The 13870-nt window shown below is 32.5% G+C and overlaps 1 pseudogene; it reads left to right on the top strand.

Moving 5' to 3' along the window:
* The first annotated feature begins 2496 nt into the window (after positions 1-2496).
* LOC114074292 overlaps positions 2497-13870 on the top strand; it is a 56559-nt pseudogene continuing 45185 nt past the window's right edge.

The following is a 13870-nucleotide window of genomic DNA, read 5'->3' as shown; positions in this document are numbered from 1 at the left end:
CAGGAAAAAGAAAAGAAAAACTATCTTGGTTCAATTCATGTATTAATTACTTCTAGTTTACGTTGCAAATTTAACAAGAAAAAAAAAAGGTATTTATCCCTTAATTATATAGAAATTGTTGAACAAATAAGTGTAACAATATGTTAATGTTAAAATGTGAACGGATACCACTATTTTTGGACATTTATTCCTTTGATTTTCTTTGCTACCTCTTCCCACGCTAAGCGCAAAGGTTTCTTTTTCTTTATTTATTTTTTCTCATTTTTTTATTTATGTATAGTTGAAATAGTTATATTATATTTGAACCCACTATTAGGTAGAAAAAATTGACGATTTGGAATTGTCATTGATTTATCTATTCTCATTTCATTTTTTTTTTTTAATTTCAGCCGTACCAGTTTATGATCATTCGGCTTGGACAGAGTTACTAAAGATAATCTTAATTTGTACATCAATAACTATACTTGAAATTATGAGTGATCGATCATGTTTCTTCATTAAAAATTTATCATAGCAAAAAATATTAATAATGTACATGATATATTGATGCAATGAGCTTAATTATGTTGACAGTGTCGAGCGGTACCGGAGTTACCACTTTACAAAGGAGGAATACTGGAAAAAAAAAAGATGTTATATATAACCTTACCGATGATATCAATGGGGACGAGGTTTATTCACCTACTTTTCCCTTGGAAAATTTTTGTCGAGGCTCAATCTATACCTTCTCCGGTTAAGTTTCTTCTTTTTATTAATATACGTCGTAGCCTGTGCAAGCACAGACCCAATATATGTTATTCTTTTTCTTTTAATTTATGTGATTATAGATGAAATATGGAGAGTCGTCTCAATTTTGGAATACTTTAATTTGTTAGTTAGTGCAATTTATATTAATGTTAATGTCGTTTTTAAATAATATTTATTATTTTCTCTATTTCAATTTATGCAACATAGACGTAAGTTTAAAACTCAACCAAATGTTTCACATGTCTTCTAAATATCTTAAGTGGTACATTAGTATGATTTATAGTATCGTATATGTAATTTTCAAATATTATATGTTATCTTCTTCTTTCCGAATTCATTTGACACTAATAGAATTTCAAAAGTCAATCATTCTTTTTATATATCATTTAAATATTTAAAATTGCTAATTATTATTTATAGTATGTCTTACGTACTTTTTAAATAATACATATTATTCTTTTGTTCCAATTTATATGGTACAAATAAAATTTCAAGATTCGGCCAATTTTTTTATATATGTTTCGAAAGTATTTTAAAATATTAGCTATCGAGGTTATAATATTTTTTTGTCTCATTTTTAAATAACACACATTACTTTCTTTGTTTCAATTTATGTAGCACAGATAAAATTCTAAAAGTCAAACAATTCTTTTATATTATCTTTAAATTATTGTTATTTCTAATAACTTTAGGTGATTTTTAAATATACAAAAACTTAGAAATAAGATAACAAATTAAACGGTGGAACCACAAAATAACTAAACTGACCTTACATGCATATTTACCTGCTCACAAATCAAAATAATATTTTGATATATTTTGCACATAATTTTAATTTAAATTATAAAATTTAATTATTTTTTTATTTTTTTAAGCTCATGTTAAGTCCAATTTAGGAAAAAACAACAACATATGAAATACTCCATAATAATTTATTTATAATCTTGCTTACAAATTACCAAAAAAACACATTTAGAAGTGTTTGGAAAAGACGCAAACAAGCACAAAAATATATATGGTAAAAGTAATGGAAATAAAATGAGAAAATAACGATACCAAAAAATTTATGTGGAAACCTTTCTCAATAAGGGAAAAAACCACGGGCCAAGAGGAGCAACTGATATCACTATAGTAAGGAATTTACACAGTGTATTCACAAATACAATACTCAAAGTGACTACTACACACAAAAAAGAAACAACACTCTTTTGGTTTCCACCTTACTAAAATATCGCTCACATTCTATTTTTCTTCACAAACTATTTTTCTTGTATAGTCTGTGAAATACCTTACTTTGCTCTCAAAGTGGTTTTTCTCTCTAGCTTTGGTGTGTACTACAAATGAGCAAGAATGCTCTATTTATAGAAAGATAAAACCATGTTATGTCACTAATGACATAGGTAAATATTGCAAAGTAAAAAATGATTGCAAATCTTACCAATTTGCCGATCACCAAATTTTTTATTTTCAACTTCAATTATTATTTTTTTTAACAATTGCTTGTAGCAATTGAATAGCTAAAGTTGACCAAAAAATGAGATGAATTCAACAAGAAGAACAATAATAACGGATGAAGTACATTTGTTTCGGCAGCAACACTTGTTAAATAGAATTTGGTGATGTCTTTGATGAGCTAACAAAGGAGAATATGATCAAGTCCCATCTAATATTTATATTGCTGCTACAATATATTGTTTTAATTAATTCTATGTGAATTACTGAAACACCCTCTAAAGTGTCAAAGCAGACATGTTGATCTGCTGCTTGGTTTGACACTTCAACTGTCTTTTATAATATAGTAGAATTACTCGACCAATGCACGATCGATATATAAAAATTGGTATGTCCACATACTAAAGAGTATAATAATGTATAATGTTATTTCAGAAATAGTTCCTCAATGTTTTTGAAAATGACCTTAAGTGGTACAAGATAGAGTCACTACCTGGGGTATTCAACTATACTATAGTGGATCAGATGATGGAATTTGTTAGGAAGAACAAACTTTTAGTTAGAGGACACACTATGTTCTGGGGAAACCCTATAACGATACAAGATTTGGTCGCAAACATGATGGATGGAAGAATTGAAAGTGTAATGAGTAAATACAGAAATGAGTTTTTTCACTGGGATATAAACAACGAAATCCTACATAATGAGAAGAAACTCAGTCCAAAAGCTAACTTGCGTATGTTCAAGAAAGTTCACCGTGAAGATCCACAAGTGACAGACATTGTTTCTAAATGAATTCAACATCATTGAAAATTGTGATCGGAATATCAACGTGGACATGTACATTGAAAAGTTCAAGCAATTGAAGAAGGGCGCCATTAAAGTGGCTGGCATTGGTCTACAACCCTGCTCTCACAAGAGCTATTATTGATAAGTTGGCAACTTTAAAACTTCCCATTTGGCTCACGGAAGTTGATGTTAACGATATGTATAAACCAGAAGAACAAGTTGCAAATTTTAAGAGAGGCATTCTCACATCCAAGTGTGAATGGGATCATGCTTTGGTCAGCTCTAGGCAAAGGAGGTTGTTATCGAATGTGCCTTACTGATTACAAATCCAATAACTTGCCAACAGGGGATCTTATTGATCAGCTTTTACTCAAAGAATGGAAAACTGGAACTCTGGCAAAACAAATGAGTTTGGTTCCTACAATTTCAGAGGATTCTTAGGCAAATACGAGTTGGGAACTAAAATAAGCCACAAAAATATAAAAGTAGCAAAAATAAGCCACTATTTTAGTAACTAAAATAAGCTTGGTGGAAAAAAAAGTTCCACTATATTCAATTTTCTAAACGTTTTCCGTTAGTGTCATAACGTTTATTTTTAATATGTAACGGAAATTTTTCTTCCACTTTATAAAGTGGAACTTTTTATTCCATTTTATAAAAAATTACCTTTTCACCTTCACCTTCACCTTCACCTTCTCTTCCTTTCCTTTTCATGGCTCCAAAAAAAAAATCACCTTGAAGATGGCCCCAATTCGACAGTTTAAAGACGCCCCACTTTATAAAGTGAAAGAAAAAACTCCACTTTATAAAGTGTAAGAAAAAGTTCCGGTATATATTAAAAATAAACGTTATGACACTAACGGAAAACGTTTAGATTATTGGATATAGTGAAACTCTTTCTTCCACTAAGCTTATTTTAGTTACTAAAATAGTGACTTATTTTGGTTACTTTTATATTTTTGTGGCTTATTTTGGTTCTCAACTCGATGTAAGTATCATATCTCAAAATTATCCCTATTTTGGAACTCCACTTTGAGCGTGAATGGTGTATTAGAGTGAGTAAGAACCCCACATTTGTTAAGGATTGGACTGGTGATTTGCTTATATGATTTAGACAATTCTCCATTCATTAGTTAGAGTTTGGGTTGAGTTAGGTCAATGTGCTATAACTTTACATTTTATGCACTTTGTGTAAAACCCCTTATTTAGCGGCAGTAGTACAATTGTTGCTATATTACTATATTATATTTAGCAACAATAATAAATATTGCAAAATAATAAATATTGATGCAATAACATTAACACAATTGTTGTTGAAGCTTGAAGCTACATATCGTATCCCTATTGCTGTAAAGGAAAATTTATTGGCACTGAATGTATCTTTTGTTGTAGTAACTTGAATGACTGCAAACTAGCTCCTCCTCAAGAATTTTTTCTTGGATGGAAATACCGTTGACAAAGTTGCATATCCGACTAACTCCAGCAATGAAGGACAGAGATAACCAATTCTGTTTTGGTGCAAATATTTATATTTTCCTACTAAAAAAATGATTAGACGCTCTCCTGTCTTTTTCTCCCTCAACCACATCTGATCTCTTCTTTAATTTATTGACTTTAAGTCTCATTTAGGACACCACAAGAACTAAAATGCTGCTAATTGGTATGTCATCTAAAGTTTTTGCAGCAATATTATACGCCTACGTCTTATGGACACAAGCTAACGTTGGATGGAAGTAATAATAACGTCTCCATGACTAAAACGAAATTTCTGAAAATGTATACCAGGTAAGTGAACACAGTAATCAATTGATGCTGGGATTTAAAACACAGTAACATATAACTCATTCGAAGTCTGGAAAATCTCAATTTCACATATTGAGTGATTGGGTTTAAAGAGATTTTGTGGAATTTTCTTAATGCTGACCCATTATTTCTTATATAGACGAGTTGTGTAAAAGTGTATAAGTTTTGGGCAAATTCCGGATGAGAAATCATAAGTTTCTTTAATAGAAATTTACATCGAACAACAAACTTCAAGGGCAAGCGGGAGATCAATACATCTTCCAGCAATTCCATAACATATTATTTCTTCTTCTCTCTTATCGTTTGTTATGTTGAACTTTATTTTCAATAAGGACTCGTATTTCCATACAACTTTTACCCAGGGATTTTATTCTTTGACTATAACAGTTGTATTGAAATCCAACTTTTACATAGAATATTTCTTTTGTATAAATAAAAATATTTTGAATAGAATTTTTGTACTTTTATACTCATTCGTTATTAAGTTAGAAGCCCAAAATCTTTTTTTTTTTAATCAAAGAAATTCTGCCATCAAGCTTTCAGCCCATATTTTATATCAAAATATGTTTAAAAAAAATAGCCCAAAACAGCTCACAAACCCTATTCTATTTTCTGAACCAGCAAATAACTCATCCTATCTCCAGCAATTTCAACGAATGACAGAGATCCCCATTTCTGTTTTGGTCAGGCGCAGTCCCCCTGTCTCTCCTTCATCCACATCTCTCTCTTTTTAATTCGATCAACAAGAATTCAAAAATACTTTTGAAATCTCTTATGAATTCAGCCAAAAGTTGCAAAATCAGAAAATAAAAAACAGGTCTTGCATTCATTTTTGTGGACGCCTTTTGCCCCGCACCTGAAACCACTGTTTTATGCTCGTCTGAAGAAAGTTTTGAGGAGGAACTTCATGTAGGCGTCGAATCAATCTCTCGTTCACTGCCCCACAACAGGTGACGATTAAACTTTTAATTCTTTTATTTTAAAGAAATATCATGACTTGCTATTAATGTTTCTTACTTAGCTATAATTATATGTGACTACAAAATATACTCGGTTCTTTACTTCTTGTTCAAGCTCGCCATATTCCTTTCACGTTTTAGCCGTTATTTAATAAGAAATGAGTTCGTTTCATGATTAAATCTTCACTCGCAATCAGTTTGTCAGTCCAAGTTAAATGTATATATGATAAAGTTTTTGCAGCTCATGTATTCATTTGTAGAAGTATGTTAAAAAGAGATGAGTGTTGTTCTTGCTTAGTTAGAAATGTTATGCAGGTTACATTTTTTTTAAAAAAAAATATTTGTGTGAGAAAAACCATGATCCTATATTACGCACACAAAAAATATAGATTTTAATCTCTTTTCCGAATCCATTAGATAGTAGAGTTGCATGTATAAGTTCCCTTCTAAGTTATTAAGTGAGGGCGGTGTAAAATGTCGAGGATCATGGATTGAAAAGTAATGTTTTTTTTTAGCTTAAACCTGTTGAACTTGAGTGTTAATTTTGTGTTCAAAAGACATGAATGGTGGCTTGGCTGTTTTGAGTTAGGTTTAAAGTTACCAATTGCGACTGTTGGACATTTTCGTGTTTTGGATAACATATTCATTTTACGACTTTACTTAGCTCTATATTTGATTTATTCACTGTCATATAAAGTTGTATTGTTTTACTAATTTCTTTACTCTCTCCTTTACATGAACACTTTCGGAGCTAATTAGAGTCTTCATAAAAGACTTTTACCGTGCAAGAAGTCTCATTTCAAAGCGTGCATCTCTCTTCTGTTTTGTGTCTCCCACTTCTCAAAAGCTCATGCAAAATGGACATGGAAAATTAGCAAAGAAATCTGGAGAACTACTCCTTTCTTTTCTCTTTTAGTCATTACTTTATTATGTTTGTGCTCTTATTGATATGTTGACTTTGTATTATATGACACTTATTCCCCTTTTCCCTCTCTACTTTTTTAAGACTAAGCTACTTTAGTCTTTTAACAATTAGTTATGTTGGCTTTCGTGGATTATTTTTTTTGCAAATTGTTTTAAAAAATAGATTAGTTACACCTTGATTAGATCCATTAAGTTTTTTTTAGAAAAAAAAAAAAAGTTGTCTAAATCACGAAAAGCTTTTGGTTGTGAAATGTCTAATGAGCAAGTTTTGTTGAAAGTTTTAAAACCATTCCAAAAAAAAGAGACGCGAACTTTTACTAAAGATGGATAAGTTTTCAACCACTTGGATGAAGGTTTCTTTAATCTACTTTGGCTTTATTACTTTTCTGAGAGATATTTTATTTTCAAGATATATATCACAAGTATTTTATCAAGTATTTATAACATATTCCTTTTACATTTGCTCCTTTTTAACTAATTAACATAAGTTTTCGCCAGTTAATCATTTTAAACAAATTTTAAAGTATGTGTGTCTTCCCTTTAGGATTATTAGAACTTTTACCTAGAATTCCATAAGGTTAAACAATAATTCATAGTTAACTTAGCATCACTTTAGCAAAATAGATGTTCTAATTCACAAATATATTTTACGCCGTTTGTCCTCGAGTTAACATGGAGTGTAAAATTAAATATTTTATCAATAATGTAAAAGTATATGAAGAGATTGACAATGGATTAGCTCAATAGTGCTGGAAGCTCAAAGTAGATGACAATAATTGTAGCATTAATGCAATTACAAAAGTCATTATCCAAAATCAAAAGTACTGAATTCATAAGTATAATTTATTATTTAATAAGAGGTGTAGGTAATAATTTTTTAATAATAAAGAGAAACTGTTAGTTAATTTTTTATGGGTATTTTTGCAAGATGATGATGATAAAGATTTAGTTTCCCTATTTTAGCTTATTCATAATTATAAAGATTGCAATTTGTTTTGATTGATTGTATTGATTTCTTTCTTGATCCTTATTCATAACCGTAAAGATTTCCATATGTTTTGATTGATTGTATTGATTTTCTTTTTTGATCCTTATTCATAACGGTAAAGGTGGTCATATAGTTTAATTAATAATTGTATCAAAATCTTTCCTAATCTTTATGTTCCAATGTCTTGTATAAATTCCCTATTCATTATCTAATAGAATCATCTCTTTGCCCGAATTTAAATCACTACAAATTGGTGACCATCAATATGTTGCCTGAAAATTCAATCTTGTTATATGAATTTCACGTACTTTCATCAGAGCAGTCTACAAATGCTCCATTTTGGAGACAACCAGTTTGTAGGTACATTTGCTCATTCAACCGTCAACCTTTCTAGTCAGTTACAATGCCTACTCTACTACAAAAATAGAATTAGTGGAAGAAGCTTGTACTTCCCTAGAATATTTTCAAAATTGAGTACAGATGTATTAAACCAGAACTCCAAGCTTTGTGGTGGGATTCAAGAGCTGCTTTTATGATCTTGTGTTTAGCTATGCAACTCCAGGTAATGTTTCTAGGTTAACAAAAACTATGATATGAAATTTCTTCTAACAATAGTGATTTATTTATTAGCTAAATTTTCTTGTTGCAGAATACGGCATGGGTAGTAAGGTCTCCGTTTTAGGAGATATGTACAGTTTTGGGATTCTTATATTGGTGATATTCACTGAAAGAACACCCACATACACTTTTTCCAAGAAAGCTCTAGTCCCCACCACTTTCTCGAAAAGTTGGATATTCTAGACAAAACAACTGGTGAGATGAGTAAAGCAACCAACGGCAACGAATACTGGGGCAGTATCAAGAAAGAAGAGATGGAATGCTTGGTTAGCATACTTGAGATTGGCTTTGCCTGTTCAGCTGAATCCCTAAGAGACAGATTGACCGTGACACATGTTCACAGTAAGTCGACACTAACTAGAGAAAGATTTCTACAAAGGGGAGATTGAGGCCACAGGTTACAGATGAAAGCATTGGATTTGATCTAAAATGGTTTGAATTTTGTCTACTTGGTAAGAATGTTAACACTCTGTCTATTTGGTAAGCTTTGGATTTGATGTAAAACTTGAAATGCCTGTAGTGTTTTCAGCATGCAGAAGAACTAAGGTGGTGTCAGATTTCTTGTTACTTAATGGATTTAGTCTGACTTTAGGAACATCAGATATTAGTTCTGAACGTCTACATCAGATCATACGTTTCATTCATGAATGTAAAGAATCAGATGTTTTAGGGGATCATAAGGCAAGATCAAATGGTCATGGTAAGAATGTTCCTAAAAGGTTGCGTTCTAGACACAGGTTAGGTATTCTTGTCCCAAAGTTGGAGCATCATGATCAATACTTGAAAAATGCAGCAGTTGCCCCAAAAATAAAGTTTATATCCACATAAAAATTCATATAGGTAACCCCGGAAAAGAAACTTCAAACAAGTTAGGCATGATCAAGTGGTTGAACATCTCCACCATTAATCGGTAGGTAGGTTCGAGTGCACGTTGGTGGGTTACTGAGAACACTGTTGATCTTTGCATTGCTGCCTTAGCTTTGCTTGTCGTTTGTCCTTTATTTGAATATCAATGCCATGCTCACATGACATTGTTTAGCCTTCATCTTGACAAGTCCTCACCAAGTTTCCTTTCCCTGAAGTCCTTGGTCCTCACTTCCCACTATGGAATCAGTCCTTGGTGCCATTGTGCACACCTTATCTTAGTCAATAGTCCGTCGCCAACTTACCCTTGCTTGTTTGTTTCGTTGGCTTATACAAGTGACAAGGTCAACATGCTTTAAAAACCTTGTCTATGCTGTCATTTAGCTGAGTGACTTAGATCATGGGTCTAACAAGAAGAGACTATATGTCTTAAATAAGGATGTAATAGAATTTATAATAGCGGGATAACCCATTTTCCATTACATATAAATAAAATAATTATCGTCAAACATAGGGTTCTAAACTTATCACTTTTAGCTTTAAACTTAAAAATCTGAAAAATTCTATCAGACTTTTAAGGGGATCATAAAGGCAGGATTAAATGGTCATGGTGACAATGTTCCAAAAAGGTTGTGATTTTCCTTCTGGATTCCACAAGCCAGATCGCTTTGATGAAAGCAAGTGAAATTTGTAGAATAAGTTGGAATTTTCGACCAGGTTACTTATGGTTACCAATTTGTATTGATTTGAAGTAAGGTAATCAACCGCTAGGCCTATCTTTTTTAACTCATGTCTAGGAGAATTCGGATATGGAATCAGTTGATGCTCTCCAGTTAGGGGATTGAATACGCAGTAACACCTAATTCTCTAAAACTCAAAGAGAAGCAAACCATCACATGAAGCCAAAATCTCTACGCCATAACATAGCGTTGTCACAGATTGAGTGATAGGGTTTAGGGAGATTTTTGGGAATTCTCTCAGCAATCTCCCATCATGAATTAAATAGATGAGTTGTGAAGAAGTGACTTTTTGACGGTGGAATAAAGTTTTTGAAAATTCAGGATGAGATATCATACCTTAAAAATTCTTGGATAGAATTTTACGTTGAAAAACAAACCTCAAAGGCAAGCGGGAGATAATCTCCATCACCATAGCATCCGGAATTTCAATACTCTCTAATAGACTATTGTGTTCCTCTGCTCTGTTGCCGTTTCTCATGCTTTTAGTTCTTTCTATTCCCTTTTTTGAGTGTATTAAGAAAGACATAAAATGTTTTACCCCAAAACAAGTTGGTAAATAGTATAAAACTTTATTAGGGAAATCTCCGAAGCGATTCGGCAGATTCTGTTGAACAATCAATGAAACTAGATATATATGTGGACTTATAATAATTCATTCACATTAAGAAATGTTATGTAGGTTACATTTTTTGTATAAAAAAAAATTAGTGTAACAAAAATCATGATGCAATAAAAATATAGATTTAACATGCCAAAATGAAATCTAAGAGTATATCAATGATCCTAATCTCTAAATATATAATATGATGATATGATATGAGATGACATCATCTGATTGTCAGAAGATTATTACTATCAATATTTTCTTATATTTCTCCTTGTTGATTTTAAAAAAATGCATTTCCCTTTTACCATCTGTCCTATTACACTCATATATCTATATCCTAAATAGCAAACTTGAGGGATTACTTTGTACAGGAAGTAAATAAAAGAAATTACAACATTATCTGCGTAAGTCGGATTATTTATATGTGACCTTTTTTTCTCCATATAGAACAACAAGTACTTGTGTTGAGTTGACCTGAGTTGAAATTATGTTTTGATGATTGACAAAATATAAAAGAAAGCCAGGTCCTTAGCAGGTCTAGCGGAGAAGTTAGTTTGCAGTAGTTCAAGTTACTACAATATATTTAGTGGCAACAAATTTTCCTATCAACGACAGTAGTGATACAATACAAAGTTTCAAGTTAGGCCTTTCGTCAATGTGGTCTCCTTTCCCAAATCTCTCGCTTGAGGCTCCCACTGAACATTTAGCAGTAATTGGGTTAACGTTATTGCATCAAAAATCATTAAAGCCTTTGACGACATTTATATAAAGTGTTGGCGGCAGATACTCATATTTATTATTGTTGCTATATATATTATAGTAACAATTATACTAGTACAACTAAATCCTTTATTTGTTCTGGTCAGCTGATGAAGTATATATATGGTACATCCTAAATTATCAAATAGGACCAAATAGAATAAGTGTTTTTATACAGAGTATATAAAATGTAAAGATATATATAGCACATTAACCTAACTCAACCCAAAAGCTAGCTCTTGAAGAGAGGATTGTCCAAATCATATAAGCAACCACCCGTTCAAGCCCCAACTAATGTGGGGCTCTTACACACAATAACACACCATCCCCCCTCAAAGGGATGCCCAAATGGGGATGAACTTGACTATCGTACCATGTAAGGATATGGTACTCGGGTCAGCTAACTTAACCTCAAAATCTAGATCATGAGAGGATGATTGTTCAAATTTATATAAGCAAACGTACCCCAATTACTGTGGGATCTAACCCACTCTAACACCTTGTTTCACGCTCAACCAGCGTGGAGCGGTAGCTCAAATAAGGATGAACCTTGTATGGACTTAAGTAATAATCCTCCCCACCGGGAGCTAGTTTTTGGTGTTGCAGTTTCATATATTTACATAATATAAGAGTCATATCTATTTGGACTTCTCATGCATACTATTATTGGGCTTGACCTTGGGCTTGGGCTTGGGCTTGGGCTTGGCGTGTGAAGGCGGGTGCTAGAGTTCCACATTTTTTGAAGATTGGAGTAATAGTTTGCATATATGGACTTGAAGTGTCATATCCATACATAAACCAAATTCACAAATTGATTAAACACACTTATACTCTTAAGCAGGATATAATTAATTTGAACAACATATATCATTTATTGTTTCTTAATGTGAATGAATTATTATAAGTCCACATATATATCTAGTTTCATTGATTGTTCAACAGAATCTGCCGAATCGCTTCGGAGATTTCCCCAATAAAGTTTTACACTATTTAACAACAACTTGTTTTAGGGTAAAACATTTTATGTCTTTCTTAATACACTCGAAAACGGGAATAGAAAGAACTAAAAGCATGAGAAACGGCAACAGAGCAGAGGAACACAATAGTCTATCAGAGAGTATTGAAATGCCGGATGCTATGGTGATGGAGATTATCTCCCACTTTCCTTTGAAGTTTGTTTTTCAATGTAAAATTTTATCCAAGAATTTTAAAGGTGTGATATCTCATCCTGAATTTTCAAAAACTTTATTCCACCTTCAAAATGTCACTTCTTCACAACTCATCTATTTAATTCATGATGGAGATTGCTGACAGAATTCCCAAAAATCTCCCTAAATCCTATCACTTAATTGTGACAACGCTATGTTATGGCGTAAAGATTTTGGCTTCATGTGATGGTTTGCTTCTCCTTGAGTTTGAGAGAATTAGGTATTACTGCGTATTCAATCCCTTAACTGGAGAGCATCAACTGATTCCATATCCGAATTCTCCTAGACATGAGTTAAAAAAGATAGGCCTAGCGGTTGATTACCTTAATTCAAATCAATACCAATTGGTATCCATAAGTAACCTTGTGCAAAATTCCAACTTGTTCTACAAATTTCACTTGCTTTCATCAGAGCGATCTGACTTGTGGCGTGAAATCCAATTGAGAACCAATACTTTCATATCCTTACCTTACGGTAGTCCACCTGTTCATTGGCACAATTCTTTGTATTTTCTTAGAAGTGACGGTAGTGTCCTAGCCCTTGATACAAAGAATTAAGAGATTGTACTCATCGACCGTCCGGACTTTATTGATCATTATGATATTAGCTATGGGAAAACTTTGACTAGTAGGGAAATGAATGGTAATGATATATGGCTAGGGAGGGCGCAAGGTTTACTTACCCTTGTATGCATTTTCAGAAAACACATAGTCATTGGGACTTTTGACAGAGCAAGCAGCCGTTGGGGGGTTTCCCACACTTTGGAAAACTTTGTTTTAAGTCCGGATGGCGATATTATCGGCTTTCCAATTTGGATTGATAGCAAAAAAGTGTCTTTTCTAGTATAACGTCCCCCAACACAGTATCATGATCTATACGAGTATCATACCAACATCAATGGGTACAAAAATGTTGCAGCCATGGACAAAGTTGATTATCCCATGTATTGCTTCCATCCAACATTAGCTTGTGTCCATAAGACGCCCTCAAATAATGTAACCATTGCTCAGCAGATGTCTATTGCAGAAAGGTTGGATGACATCAGAAGATTTATTCTCCAAGGTACCAGTTAGTTTGAGTTCAATTTTTTATTTTAGTTCTTGCAATCTCCTAAATTCTGCTTAAGGTCAGGATAGCAATTCCTTTCAAATTTATGTTTAAGACACCTTAATTGAACCAATCGATATTTTCATAGAGATATTGTCTGCCTTCTTTGTTTGACTTCAGTGGATTTTGTAAATTCTTGGTCTCCTTTTTTTTTTTTAAACAAGTTTAAATTGTTTCTAATTCTTTTCAAATTTTGTATATAACTTTGTCCAGATACATCAGAAGAAGAAGTTGGAGGAGGAGGAGGAGGAGGAGAAGAAGAAGAAGAAACATTGTAATAGACTTGGCTTTTGGCCCTTCACTAT

This window comes from Solanum pennellii, chromosome 10 (genome assembly GCF_001406875.1).
Source record: "Solanum pennellii chromosome 10, SPENNV200".
NCBI classification, from domain to species: domain Eukaryota; kingdom Viridiplantae; phylum Streptophyta; class Magnoliopsida; order Solanales; family Solanaceae; genus Solanum; species Solanum pennellii.
The sequence above is the reverse complement of the archived record's forward strand: the minus strand, read 5'-3'. Positions and strand labels throughout refer to the sequence as shown.